This window comes from Saimiri boliviensis, chromosome 10 (assembly GCF_048565385.1).
Source record: "Saimiri boliviensis isolate mSaiBol1 chromosome 10, mSaiBol1.pri, whole genome shotgun sequence".
Lineage (NCBI taxonomy): Eukaryota > Metazoa > Chordata > Mammalia > Primates > Cebidae > Saimiri > Saimiri boliviensis.
The window spans coordinates 14,060,547-14,073,600 of NC_133458.1; the positions used below are offsets into that span (position 1 = coordinate 14,060,547).

The 13,054-nt window shown below is 37.1% G+C and overlaps 1 pseudogene; it reads right to left on the bottom strand.

Moving 5' to 3' along the window:
- Positions 1-10,478: 10,478 nt before the first annotated feature.
- Positions 10,479-11,407, bottom strand: LOC101040889 (olfactory receptor-like protein OLF3; annotated as a pseudogene).
- Positions 11,408-13,054: the final 1,647 nt, after the last annotated feature.

A 13,054-nucleotide genomic window follows, 5' to 3' on the forward strand; every position in this document is an offset into this window, starting at 1 on the left:
TTTAGGCTGTGAAGACCTTTGGATTCTGAGGGCTTTATAGAATAACAAGACTTTCCCTACATGTCTGCCAAGACCCAGGAGAAACAAAACCTCAAAAATGGCAGCTCAGTTCTCTTGTGGGATCCAGGAGAAATTTCCATTTGCTCATTGTGGCGATCTTGTTTTATATGCTGTTAGTTCCATAGGGAAAAAAAAAAAGTCCACTTGTGACCACACAATTTTTTGACAGATGAAGAGAAAAATGTACTGCAGTTAAATCTCTATGTATAGACTTTCAAATATTCTTCCGTCTTTGCCTTACTTAAAACAGGATGATCATGTAAGTGCTCCAAATGCAATATTGATACCCAAAGAAGACTATTACTACATTTTAGTAAAAGTTTAAGTGAAAGTTTTTGTTTTAAATACTTATGTCAATTTGTTAACGAAGTAAATTTATCATGATAGGATGATTGTCATTTTGTCAGCTGCCCATGTGAACATTTGACCAATAGTTCACATTCTGGGACAAAGCTCTAGTTTACTAAAAATCACTTCTGTAGCCTGCAGAACTCTTAAGCAGCCGTCTAGCAAAGAAAAGCTATCACTGTGATTTCATGAAAAGAGGAGTAAACAAAAACCTCTGGAAAAATTTCTAGTGTTATGAAAATTAAACTCTATACTTCTAAGTCAAGGAAATCATAAAGGAAATTAGAAAAAAATTTCAAATTGAAGAAAAAATAGAGCTTAGAGAAAAATTCTTATGTCAGAAGTGTCTCAAATCAATGAATCAGAGTTTTGCCTTACTTCTAATTTTTTTATGATTTCTTTGAGTTATTTATTATTTAGAAGCATAGAGTTTAATTTTCATACATTTTGTTTATTCCTCGTTTCTTATTTCTAATTTAATATCATTTTCCTTATTTCCAATTTAATATCCTTATGTTAAAAGGAACTATTCTGTATAATTTCAATTTCAAATGTGTTGACATTTGTATTTTTCTGTTGCTGAGTAGAACGTTATAAAAATGTCAATTAGGTTAATTTGTTCATGGTGTTGTTCAGATCTTCCATATATTTGCTGACTTTCTTTTTGTTTACTTGATCTATCAAATATGGAGAAAATTATGTTGACATCTCCACTAATAATGATGTGTTTGTCTATTCATTTTTTCTGTACTTGTAGTGCTGTTATTAGATTATTAAAATTATTACATTATCTTGATAAATCAACTCCCTTATTACACAATATCCTACTTTTCCCACAATAACCTATTCCCTTATCCAGCCTCCATCCTAGTCAGGCCCTATAAACCTGAGACTTGGAAATTAGTGTTCCTACCTCACCTCACCAGTCATGGCAGCCAGACTCTACTTTTTATCTGTGACAGGTCATGAGTGGGAGTTTCTGCCCTTTTCCTAGCAGACTTCTGATAGAAGGGCAGGATCCTAGCTTGAGTGGATTTCTGCCTCTTCTCTAAGAGTAAACTACTTTTCCTTCTACTTTTCCCTCAGTGGCAACTCACTTTTGTCTAGACAAGTGGCATGAAGACTTTCTGACCTTTCCCCAGAGGTTAAAAAAAAAAAATGTTGATTTTGTTGGCGAGGCTTATGGCAGGAGCAGAGAGATTTTTGATCCTCTTTCAGGGAACAAAAGATTTTGCTTCTATCTTGGTTCCTTAAAGATAATTTTATTTTTTTCTCTGACTTCTTTTAAAAGAAAAATTGTGTTACCTTTGGTTTGCAGCAGTTTTACTCTGATCTACCTAAGTATGTTTCCATTGTTTGAGATTTGAAATACTTCATGCATCTTTGTTTTGATGACTTCATTAAACTTTTGAAAATGATCAACCATTATGTCTTACAAATTTATTTTTCCCATTCTCTTTATAGTTTCAGTTTGAGTCTGTAATAACAAGTAGTTTAGACCTTTTCATCATGATCCAATTGTTAAACCTTTTTAACATACGCCATAAATCACAAATGCTCTTTAAAATGTTTTTTCTTTTCTTATTTCTCCCCTGGATCAGGTTATTTTCTACTGACTTCTCTTCTACTTCACAATCCCCTGCAGTTCTCTCTAGTCTGCTATTGAGCCTGTTCATTTTACTTAAAAAAAATTAAATTTAAAAACACTATTTGATTATTTCTAGTAGACTCCAGATTTTTTATAATATTCTCCAACAATATGTTAATCCGTTATTTTATAGTTACGTGTGATTGTGTCAATGTCTGTGTTTCTTTCTAATTATTTTTACCATGAATCATAAAACTGAAAAATGCCTGAAGAGCAACGTTACTGAGTAACAGTAGTCAGGAGACTAAAAAAAATGGGCAGAACTTATGGTAGACTCAAATAACTGAGAGAGCAACAGCTACATGTCAGGGCTCATTAAGGAACAGACCCTTTCTAAACATCTGTATGGTCAGCAGGGCTTTCTAAAGTGTTCTTGTTTAGGAGTAAGGAGAAATGACAAAAATAAAAATACTCCATCAAGTAGCCCCTAGATAATTGCCTGACTGAAGTCAAATAAATCCTTTCTTGAGGAGGACAACATGATGTAGACCCTCAAATTACCCCTACAGTTTTCCAAACACAGTGTCCAACACTCAATCAAAAATTACCTGTATTATGCAGCCATCAAAAACGATGAGTTCACGTCCTTTGTAGGGACATGGATGAACCTGGAAACCATTATTCTCAGCAAACTGACACAAGAGCAGAAAATCAAACACCGTATATTCTCGCTCATAGGCAGGTGTTGAACAATGAGAACACATGGACACAGGGAGGGGAGCACTACACACTGGGATCCGTTGGGGGGAAATGGGGGAGGGGCGGGGGGTGGGGAGGTGGGAAAGAGATAGCATGGGGAGAAATGACAGATACAGATGAGGGGACGGAAGGAAGCAAAGCACACTGCCATGTGTGTACCTATGCAACAATCTTGCATGTTCATCACATGTACCCTAAAACCTAAAATGCAATAAAAAAAAAAGACTTAAAAAAAAAATTACCTGTCATGAAAGATGAGATTCAAACACTGAAAAAGAAATTTTTTTTCCCTAGGAAGCTCTTTAATTTTTTCAGGCCAGTATTCTTTTCATAATTCTATACAGCTTCTAAAATCAAGATCTGCACATGTACCCTGGAACTTAAAGTATAATTTTGAAAAATCAATGTTTTGAATGTGGAACCAATGGGATTTGCTTATTATGGATTGAATATGTAATGAGGAAAAGGGAGGAAGAAGGGCATAAAAATTATGATCCCATAAATTAAGATAATAGGAATATTTTGGTGGGTGTAGTAAAAGTAGAGACTTGCTTGGATATGTGAAAATCTAAATAGAGTTATCAAGCAGGTGATTGGATACTGGAGCAGTGTCGGGTGTGTATAATTTGGGAGTCCTTAGAGTTTACAGATAATATAAAATTAGAGGAGATCAACTTAGGTATTAGTGTACTTGGAATTGAGATTGTATTTGAATCCTGAAACATCTAACATACAGACATCTAAAAGAGAATTTGACTTCTGCACGGGAGTCTGAGACGTTTCTAATGAGGTAACAGGAATGCAAGGAGAATGTCGGATCAACTGTAGCATATGCTGCTAGAGAGGCTGAGTGAGATGAGCACTGAAATCGACCATTGGCTTTAGCAACATGAAAAATTCTAGTGATTTCTACACTAGTGATTTAGAAAGAATGGTGAGGTCAAAATCTTAGTTTAGACTGAGGAGTGATTGAAGGGGAGACCATGGGAATGAAAGGTGCGGTTAATTCCTTCAGGGAATCTCTCTGTAAAGGAGCATAGTGAAATGGGACCATGTTTGTAAAGTGATGCATGATGTAGTCTATTATTTTAATTTAAAAAGGATTTATTCTCGAGTGGTAAGCATGATGTGGTCTTAAGGAGGTGCTTTTTTTCCTGCAGGTGGCAAAAGCTTATCAAATGTATGCTTATGGAAATGATCCAGGAGAAAATGAAAATTTATAATTTAAATAATTCAGGCAAAGGTAAATTTAGGTTTTGTGGGGTAGGAAACAGACAATTCACGAGGTACCCTTCAGGAAAAAGAACATAAAACAATACAAGGTTTGCATGAAAATAAACATTTATTTAGAGTGTAAAATAATGAATAACTAAGCTTTACAAGGTTAAAAATACCTAACCATCAAAATTTTATAAAAATAAAAATATTTTTATCTATTAAATGTCTGACACAACTCTGTAAATCTTTGCTCCCTACTGTTTTTGCTGCATATTATTTGATCACATTTTCACAAAAATAACTTTGTAATATCTCTTTGGGGTTGATTTTGGAATCACAGGAGGTTAGTAATTTGCTCAGATGTGTAAGCCAAACGGAGATAAAACCCAAGATGAAAAAGACCACCTGCAAAGTATGACTTTCCTGCTGAGCCTCAAATAAACAGGGTTGTGAAGCACGAAGAAATTGTTCGGCATGGCCTCCTAGAGGGAAGTGGCTAATCAGACCTAATTAAAACTTACTTGTTGACTCTGGGCTCTATCCAAGTCTTCATCCCCTGTGGGTGGCAGCTTCATTTTGTCGTTATCACTCTGGCTTTTATTTCTTTCCTTTCCACAGAGAGAAATGTACTTTTTTTCCATAAGAGAAGTTTATTTGGAAAAGTCGGCCTCTTACACAAGGTTTTGTTCTAATATATTCATTCTGTCAATTACAGGGATATTTTAAATGCCTTGAATACAAGAAATACTTAGTTTTCATTTTGGTCCACCTCCACTCCTATCCTGATGTAGAAACCATTTCTCTACTTTTTCAAGTGAGTGAAAAGGGTCACACCATTTTTAGGTTTGTGCGGAGAGTAGGTATGTGTCCAATAATTCTAAGTATACCTCAATTTTCTTTAAGGTCTTCTCAGAAAAAAGAAAAAAATACTCATTAAAACTAGGCACAGTTTCCCTCATAATTTCATCTTTATTGGTTTGCTTGGTGCTACATTTTCCTGGACCTCTTTAATTTGCAAAGATCGAAACTAAAAACAAAACAAGAAAACCCCACTAAACACACAGGGAGTATATCACACACACAGCTCTAAGCTAGAAGCAGATATAAATGAGAACTTTGTGACTCGAAGGAGAAAACTTCGAGAAAAAAAGAAATTCCAGTAGTGTCATCATTTAACAAAGGTTTTGGGAACACCTAAGCTGAATTCAACTGATGTTTGAAATATTTTTACATTTAATTGGATGTGCTGTATTTAGTAAGAAGGCACAAATACATAGTTAGAAATTTTAATACTAACCTTTACAGTGAGAAAAATAACACCAAGTGATTTCAGCAGAGGCAATAATTCATTACCATTCAAAATCTATCTTTTAACAGGGGAGCAAAGTAGTAATTTAATGAAAACAACCCTCAAGTGCTTACTTGGCTTATCATAAGTATCCCAAGAAATGGTACCCAAGAAGTGCTGACAAGTGCAATGTGGCTACGATAGCCAAGATGCTTCCAAAATTTTATGCTTCAAATTTTCTAAATATATAGATAGCAGAACCATATGCCAGAAAACTATTGATACTGAAAAAATATATGCATGAGCATTTTATAAAACCTCTAACTTTCAACCAGTATTTCTATTCATGAATCTTCCAGTGACAATATCTGACAATACATCACAAATACCAAGGAAGCAAGATTACTTTTAAATTTTAAATTCAACTCAAACAAGTTAATTATTTTTCTTTTTAACACAACACTCAATTATTTTACAAGTTATCTGAAGATTTCTAAAGACTAAAACATAAGGCACATGTTAAAATCTTCATGACACTGTTAGAAACAAGATTAAAACAAAACAAAACAAAACCTACTTCCTTCCCTCATTCTTTACCATCAACCACCCTCTCCCCAAAGTATATGGCATTTTAAATTTAAGCTATTGGTAAGGAGTGAAACAAAAATTCCATCAGTGGACGCCTGGTGTGGTTTCCACACAAATGTCTATTATCTGCATTGAGCACCACTGGTATATTCCAGGCCAGTAGAATATTTTCGGATATCTTGGGTCATGAACTGTTTCATTTACCCTTCAGCCATATAAATACACAGTGGACTTTCCTCTTCTTTGATGCCTCCTTCTGTGCCTTTCTAGTTAGGGGATTCCTCTGCTTTAGTAACTTCTTCAAGCTTCTCAGTAACGTCTATGCTGCTCTTCTCTCTTTCCTTTTCCTGCTCCTCCTCTGCTTTCTGTTCCTTTACCACAAGTTGATAATTGATACCTATCACCCAGCAATGAAGAGCTAGACACCTGCAATAAAATTAAGATTATGCTATATGCCCATATGTCTATTTGTGATCTCCATATGTCATTGAGATGACCTAAAAGTGGTGGCCCCAGGAGGACAAAGTAGCATCCCACAATGGTAACCAAACCCACAGTGCTGGAGAGCCTCTGGGTCCAATGAAGTCCATCAGTGTTTCAGACAATATGGAACTGAGCCACAAAGGCAAATCCAAAAGGTCTCACAGAGACACAGAACTCAATGTAGCTGGTGGATAAAGGTGTTAGCAAATGACACATTCCATTTACAATAATAGAAGCAGCAAATAAATACTGAACTTTAGAGCTTGAGGCCTTATCCACTTTGTGGAGGCTGCAAGTCCCAGAAAAGGCCTTGCTGTATGTCAACAAAAGCCAGAAGGGAAAGAAGAAAGGCAGACTTCTCCTGGAATGATACAGACTCTTGCCATAATTACTCAGAAAGGCCAAAAGTGTAAAGAGTCCAGAAAAATGTGAGCACATTTCCAGAGAAGTACAGTAACAAACCTCTCTGAGTAAATAGGGATAAGTCCAGGAATATATTAATTGTTTGGAAGATTGATCATTTCTTCTCTTTGGGGTGTCCTTCAGTAAGATCTGTATTTGCATCACCTGCATCTAAAAAGATTTTTGCATCAGATTTTTCAGCTTCCTGAAGGAATTATTTAGACCTCTTTTCCTGCCTTTGTTGGCTTGGACCTTATTGGCCACATAGGGTCTCCAGCTACACAGCAGTTTAGTAGGAAGCCCCCAAAATTAGGAAGCTTCCCCTCCATTCATAGATAAGAAAGAAAGCCTGATTGAGGAAGTCAGGGTAAAGAGGCTGCCTGCCATGGCCGGTCTGTTGGCCAATGGTCACGTTGTACAGAAATGCTTGCCAATCATGGGCAGAGCTAGGTTCAATTAAAGGAAAGCCCAAGACCTCCAATGATTCCAGTACCCAAGTAAAGTTCCTGTATGATGTTACAGAGAGAAGCCACAACCAAGTCACAGCCTGACAGACAATACCAACAATCATGACTGAATTATTCTCCGGGATACTGCTGATGAGACCTCCACCATACATGGCAGCCAGCAATGTAGAGCACATCTGTGACACTTTGCTGGAAGGTGACAGTGGCATGGAATATACCTTCCATCTCTTTGAAGAAGACCTTCCCTCTCCTTGAGAAATGCTGAGAAGTTGATGGAAATGAAAGCTTCCACTACAACTGTCCACTCCCAACCCCTGTCTGAAGGGGTGTATTCAATTGAACTTCCAACTGCTGGTGGCATTTTAAGTGTAGAAAAATTCTGGCTTGCAGCACCGAGCATAGGAGTGAGGCAGTGGCAGGGACTAGAGTTCTGCAAAGCCCAGAGTGAGACTCGTGTCCTTCTCTTGCTGCCTCATTGCCTGGTTTGAACACCCACGTAGCCAGTTAGTCAAGTTGCAGCTTGCCACTTTTTGTGGTTGAGCTAGAGTGGCTGCCTTATCAATTTGCAGCCTTTTTAAAAACCCAATTATCTACTTAAAAGGCATTAGTTTGTTGCCTGTCCTATCACAACTTAACTTGCATGCCTCCCACAGCATTTTATTTTAAGCCATCGAAAGTTTCTACATTTTTGTTAGAGTTTTTATAGTCATCATGAAGGATATATGGGTAATAACATTTGTTGAATTTTTGCATATGTAAATGTATATTTCTGTCACCTTTAAAAATGAATGATGGCTTAACTAGGTATGCAATTTTTATTTAACAATATGTGCACTCAGTATTCTGTAGAAAGATATTATCGTCCCTGTCATCTAATATTTCAAAGACCGATTATAACTGGCATAGGCTGAATTCCAATCTGGCTCCCAAGAGTCTCAGTTTTTGGTGTACATGCCCTGTACAATACTCTCCCATTCAATATGATCAGGACTTGTAACTTATGATGGGATTTCACCCCTGTGATAATGTTACAGTATATGGAAAAACAGAATTTGAAGATGTAATTAATCAGCTGAATTGGATTTACACAAAAGGGAGATTATCCTGAGTGAGCCTGGCCTTATCAAGTGGGGACTTCAAAAGTGTCCAGACTTTCTTAGCCATCAGAGAGATTTGACACGATAGAGATTCTCCTGTCATTCTTGACACAGCGAGCTACCATGTAGTGAGAGGAGTGGGCCATGTGTTAAGGACTTGAGGGTGGCCTCCAGGAGCTAAGAGGAGTCACCACCTAGCAACAAGCAAGGTGTTGGATACTTCAGTCACACACATGCAAGAAAATGAATTCTTCCAATAACGGGTGAGTTTGAGAGAGGATCCTGGGTCCCAAATGAGATCACAACCCCAGCTGACACCTTGATTTAAGCCTAGTGAGACCCTGAGCTGAGAATCCAGCTATGCTTCTCACCAACAGGAATGTTAAGATAATAAATTTGCGTTCTTTTAAGTTTATAAATTTATTACTATTTGTTACATGGCACTAGAAAATTAATGCACTTAACATTTTTCTAAGTGACTTTTCTGTTTTGTTTTCTAAATCTTTCTGATCCTTTCATTATACTTGAAGTTCAGTCATTTTTACCAATATATTTATAAATATTTTTACTTTAATTTTCAGGTACCTGGCAAGGCTCTTTCACCTAAATAACAAATTCTTCATTTATTTAAATGACATTTTTTATTAATTATATAGTTAAAAGTAAAAAGTATTTTTTATTTAGTCTTTTCATCAGAAATATCAATTATCCATATGTTTCATCTTTTTTTTTTGTTTGTATCAGTTTTGGATACCAAACAACAGATTACTGTTAACATATTTTTTATGTTTATTGCTTTAATGTCCTTTTAAAATCTGAAATAGTTTGTGTGTGTTATGTCCCTACTTTACCTGTAATCCTTAGATCCTTTTGTATCTCAGTCTGCTGTCCTATCACCTCATTTTTCATTAAGTAGATGTGCTTAATTTTCTTGTAAGTACTATGGTCACAAATTATCAGATCCATCAATATTTATTCTCCCTTTCCTTCTTAATATTAGAAGCTCTGATTGTTTTTTAGGCACATGATTACTAACAATTACACTGTCACCTTTGAGTGGCCAAATAACTAAGTTTTAATCAGCCAGTAGAATTTATGCAGCATTTTTTGTGTGTGAGGTTTCAATAAGGTCTCTAAAGGAAGTGGATATGCTCCTTCCTCTTTTCTTGATTTTTATTTATTTCAGCTCACTGCAACTTCTGCCTCTTGGATTTTAAGCAATTCTCCTGCCTCAACCTCCCAAGCTACTACAGGCATGCACCACCATGCCTGGCTAATTTTTGTATTTTTAATAGAGACAAGAGTTTCACCATGTTGGCCAGATTGGTCTCGAACTCTTGGCCTCAAGTGATTCCCCCACCTTAGCCTTCCAAAGTGCTGGGATTCCAGACATGAGCCATCCTACCCAGCCTCTTCTTTATTTTTGATGGGCAGCATGTGAATGTGTTGGCTGAAATTCAAGCCATTTCTTGAACTATGAGGTAGAACTTACATGCCTAGAATAGTGTATTATAAGCAGAACAAGCCTCAATTCTCACAACTTCAAGTTAGGCAGGCTTACCTACCCTAACTCTAAATTAATGTCTATTTTATTTAGACCAGGATTTCTCCACATTTTCTGCCTCTCACAGTCTGACTCCATTGAAATAAATGCATTAATAAGTTTTGCCTATCCTTATTGTTTGTTTCATGAGGAAAGTCTTTCCATCAATATCACATTGAAAGTGGCTTGCACTCTGGAAGCTAGGTACAATTTTCTTATCTAACAAAGAAGAAAACTAAGACATATGTTATTTCAATAAGTTGTCAGAGAGCACAGGTAGTGAGAGACAGAACAAGGATCAGGAGTTAGATCTGCCTGATGAAGCTGGGGATCATTCCTCTATACATTGACACACTGATAAAACAAAAAATGGGCAGATGAAGCCCCCAAATCACTGAATATCTGAGAGAAGATGTCTACAAAGAAGCTATCTCATTGATCCCTAACATGTATACTTTCAAGTATTGGCCTACATAAAAACATTTATTAAGCATTTGGAGGAATACTTTGTTCGAATGCAAGGATTTGACCATAATAGTCTTCTTTTAGTGTAAGTGTGGGAGTTCTGTCTACAATTATCTGATCCCCTTTTTGGTTCTGATGATAGATAACAAGAGGTTCTTAGAGTCATGACCTTTTATCTGCATCTTTCTAAAACTTTCTGGAGAGCAGCCATAACTTCCTTATTTCTCAAGCTGTGGATCAAGGGGTTCAACATGGGTGGCACCATCCCATAAAGGAGAGCAATCATTTTCTCCTCTTCTGCCAAGGAGGCCGAGTGTGGCACCATGTAGGTGAAGATGGTAGCTCCAAAGCACATGCAAACCACAGTCAGGTGAGAGGCACAGGTCCCAAAGGCTTTGCAGCGTCCCTGAGTAAAATGAATGTGCAAAATGGCAGCAACTATGTAAGCATAGGAGAATAGGACCAGGGAACAGGGAAGCATGATCACCAGAAATCCAGAGATGGCCACCATGACCTCGTTGAAGGAGATGTCTACACAAGCGAGCTGTAGCACTGCTAAGGCCTCACAGACAAAGTGATTAATAACATTGTGACACAGGGGAAGCTGGAAGGTGATGATTGTATCCATCAGTGAATTTGAGAAGCCAGCCACCAGGCAGCCAGCCACCAGCCCCAGGCACAGCACCCCATGCATGATGACCATGTAGTGTAGTGGATGGCACATGGCCACGTAGTGGTCATAGGCCATGGCCCCCAGCAGAAAGAACTCAGACCCACATAATCCCAAAGAAACATAGAGCTGGAGCACACAGCTGTGGAATGGGATGGATTTTCGAGCGAGATCAAGTGGGCCAGCATTTGTGGGACAATACTGTTTGTGTAACAAAAATCTGCAAATGACAGAACACTAAGGAAAAAGTACATAGGGGTATGAAGCCTGCTGTCCAGTCTGATAAGAAGAATGAGGGTGTTTCCTACAATAGTAACCAAATATATGGCCAGGATTAGGACAAAGAGGGAGACCTGAATACTCCAATCACTGGAAATCCCCAGCAGAGTGAATTCACTCACCCATGTCTGGTTTTTATTTTCCTGACCCATGAGCTTCCAAGGACCATACTAAAGATGGAGAAATAACCAGTCATGGAAATGAAGGATTGGAAGATGATTTGCAGGGCATATGAAGAGCCTGCCCATCTGAACTTAAAGTCCTCCTAGAATATCTCAGCCAAATCACCATCCAAACTCTGCTTGAACAATGCACCCAGGTGTGAGGACCACACTGGGAACCAGCTGTGCAGGGAAATCAAAGAAAAAAGAAGTTACATTCTTAAAATTCAATTTATTGGAATATAATTTCTTCTCCTGAACATCTGCTCTTAAATAGGGGAAGGAAATTAATGCAGTACTTAGACTTAAATTCTTACTCATTTTAGTAGTTATTACAGAAGAAATGAGAACGTTTTTTATCCACATCAAAGCTATGTCCAAGTTCTGACTGCTGTTCACTACCATCTAACGTTTTTTGTTTACTGGGTTTCTCCTCTGGACATCTCAGACACAACCCTACTCACCCCTTCTCGGCGGACTGCATCCATGATACCATGAACAATTTTAATAGGTTCTTAGATATTATATAACTAAACAATTTTGAGTTTGTTTTCTGTGATTTGCGCTTTTACTTTGAGAGTGTCAAGTGGAAAGGCTTACTCCAGTAAGCCAAGACCAACAGAAGGTGGCCAACTTTTAGGAACAGGTGTTACACAAAGAGACAATACACATAACTGCTAAAATTAATCTCTTATCCCCCACAAGGTGAACTTAATGAAGAGTTTAGTGATGTCAGATTACTACTCAATAATGATGTTTTCTCAGGGATAGTATAGTTTATTCACTTCTTGTAGAAAATGGATCAGTCCTCACCAGTGAAGATAGAAGATAAGGCCTTAATTCTAGAACATTGTGACATAGGTAGTAGTTTGGCTTTTGGTTTTTGTTTGTTTGCTTTTTAACCACTTTATTTAACTTCTGCACAGCAAAGGAAACAATAAAATGGAAAGGCAACCTATAGAATGGGATAAAATATTTTCAAAGCATATATCTGGTAAAGGATTAATATCCAAAACATACAGGAAATTTCCACAGCTCAATAGCCCCCCAAAAAAGGTTAAAAATGGCCAAAGGAACTGAATAGATATTTTTTCCAAGGAAGGCATACAAATGGCCAACAGGTATATGAAAAAATGTTCAGCATCACTATTTATCAGAGAAATGCAAATAAAAATCACAAGAAGATATCACCTCACACTAGTAGTAGTTTTTAACCCCAAAATAAAACTTGTAAAATGTTTGCTTAGTTACTGAAGGAAGTGATTCATAACCAATGAATTTAGACAGAGCCTGAGGTCTTGGAGAGAATCTTGCAAAAGTACACGAAGGATTTACTTCCAACAATTGGTTAGTATTCCAAGACTCTATACTAGTCATGATGTAACTATAAGGGACAACACACTATAGTTGAATTTATTGAAAGACTCTAGTTTCAGCCTAAAAACTTTTGAAACAACTGTTAGAGATCACACAACTTATAACACAGATGATTGGAGTAAAGTTCATTATTATGCAGCTAGCAATATTCAGATGGTTGTACAGAAAATATTCAGGATTTAGTATTGTTTTGAGTAAGGTACAAGACACCAAGGAATTTATTAAAAACATAGAGCTTTCAGAAATTGGATGTAAAGTAAC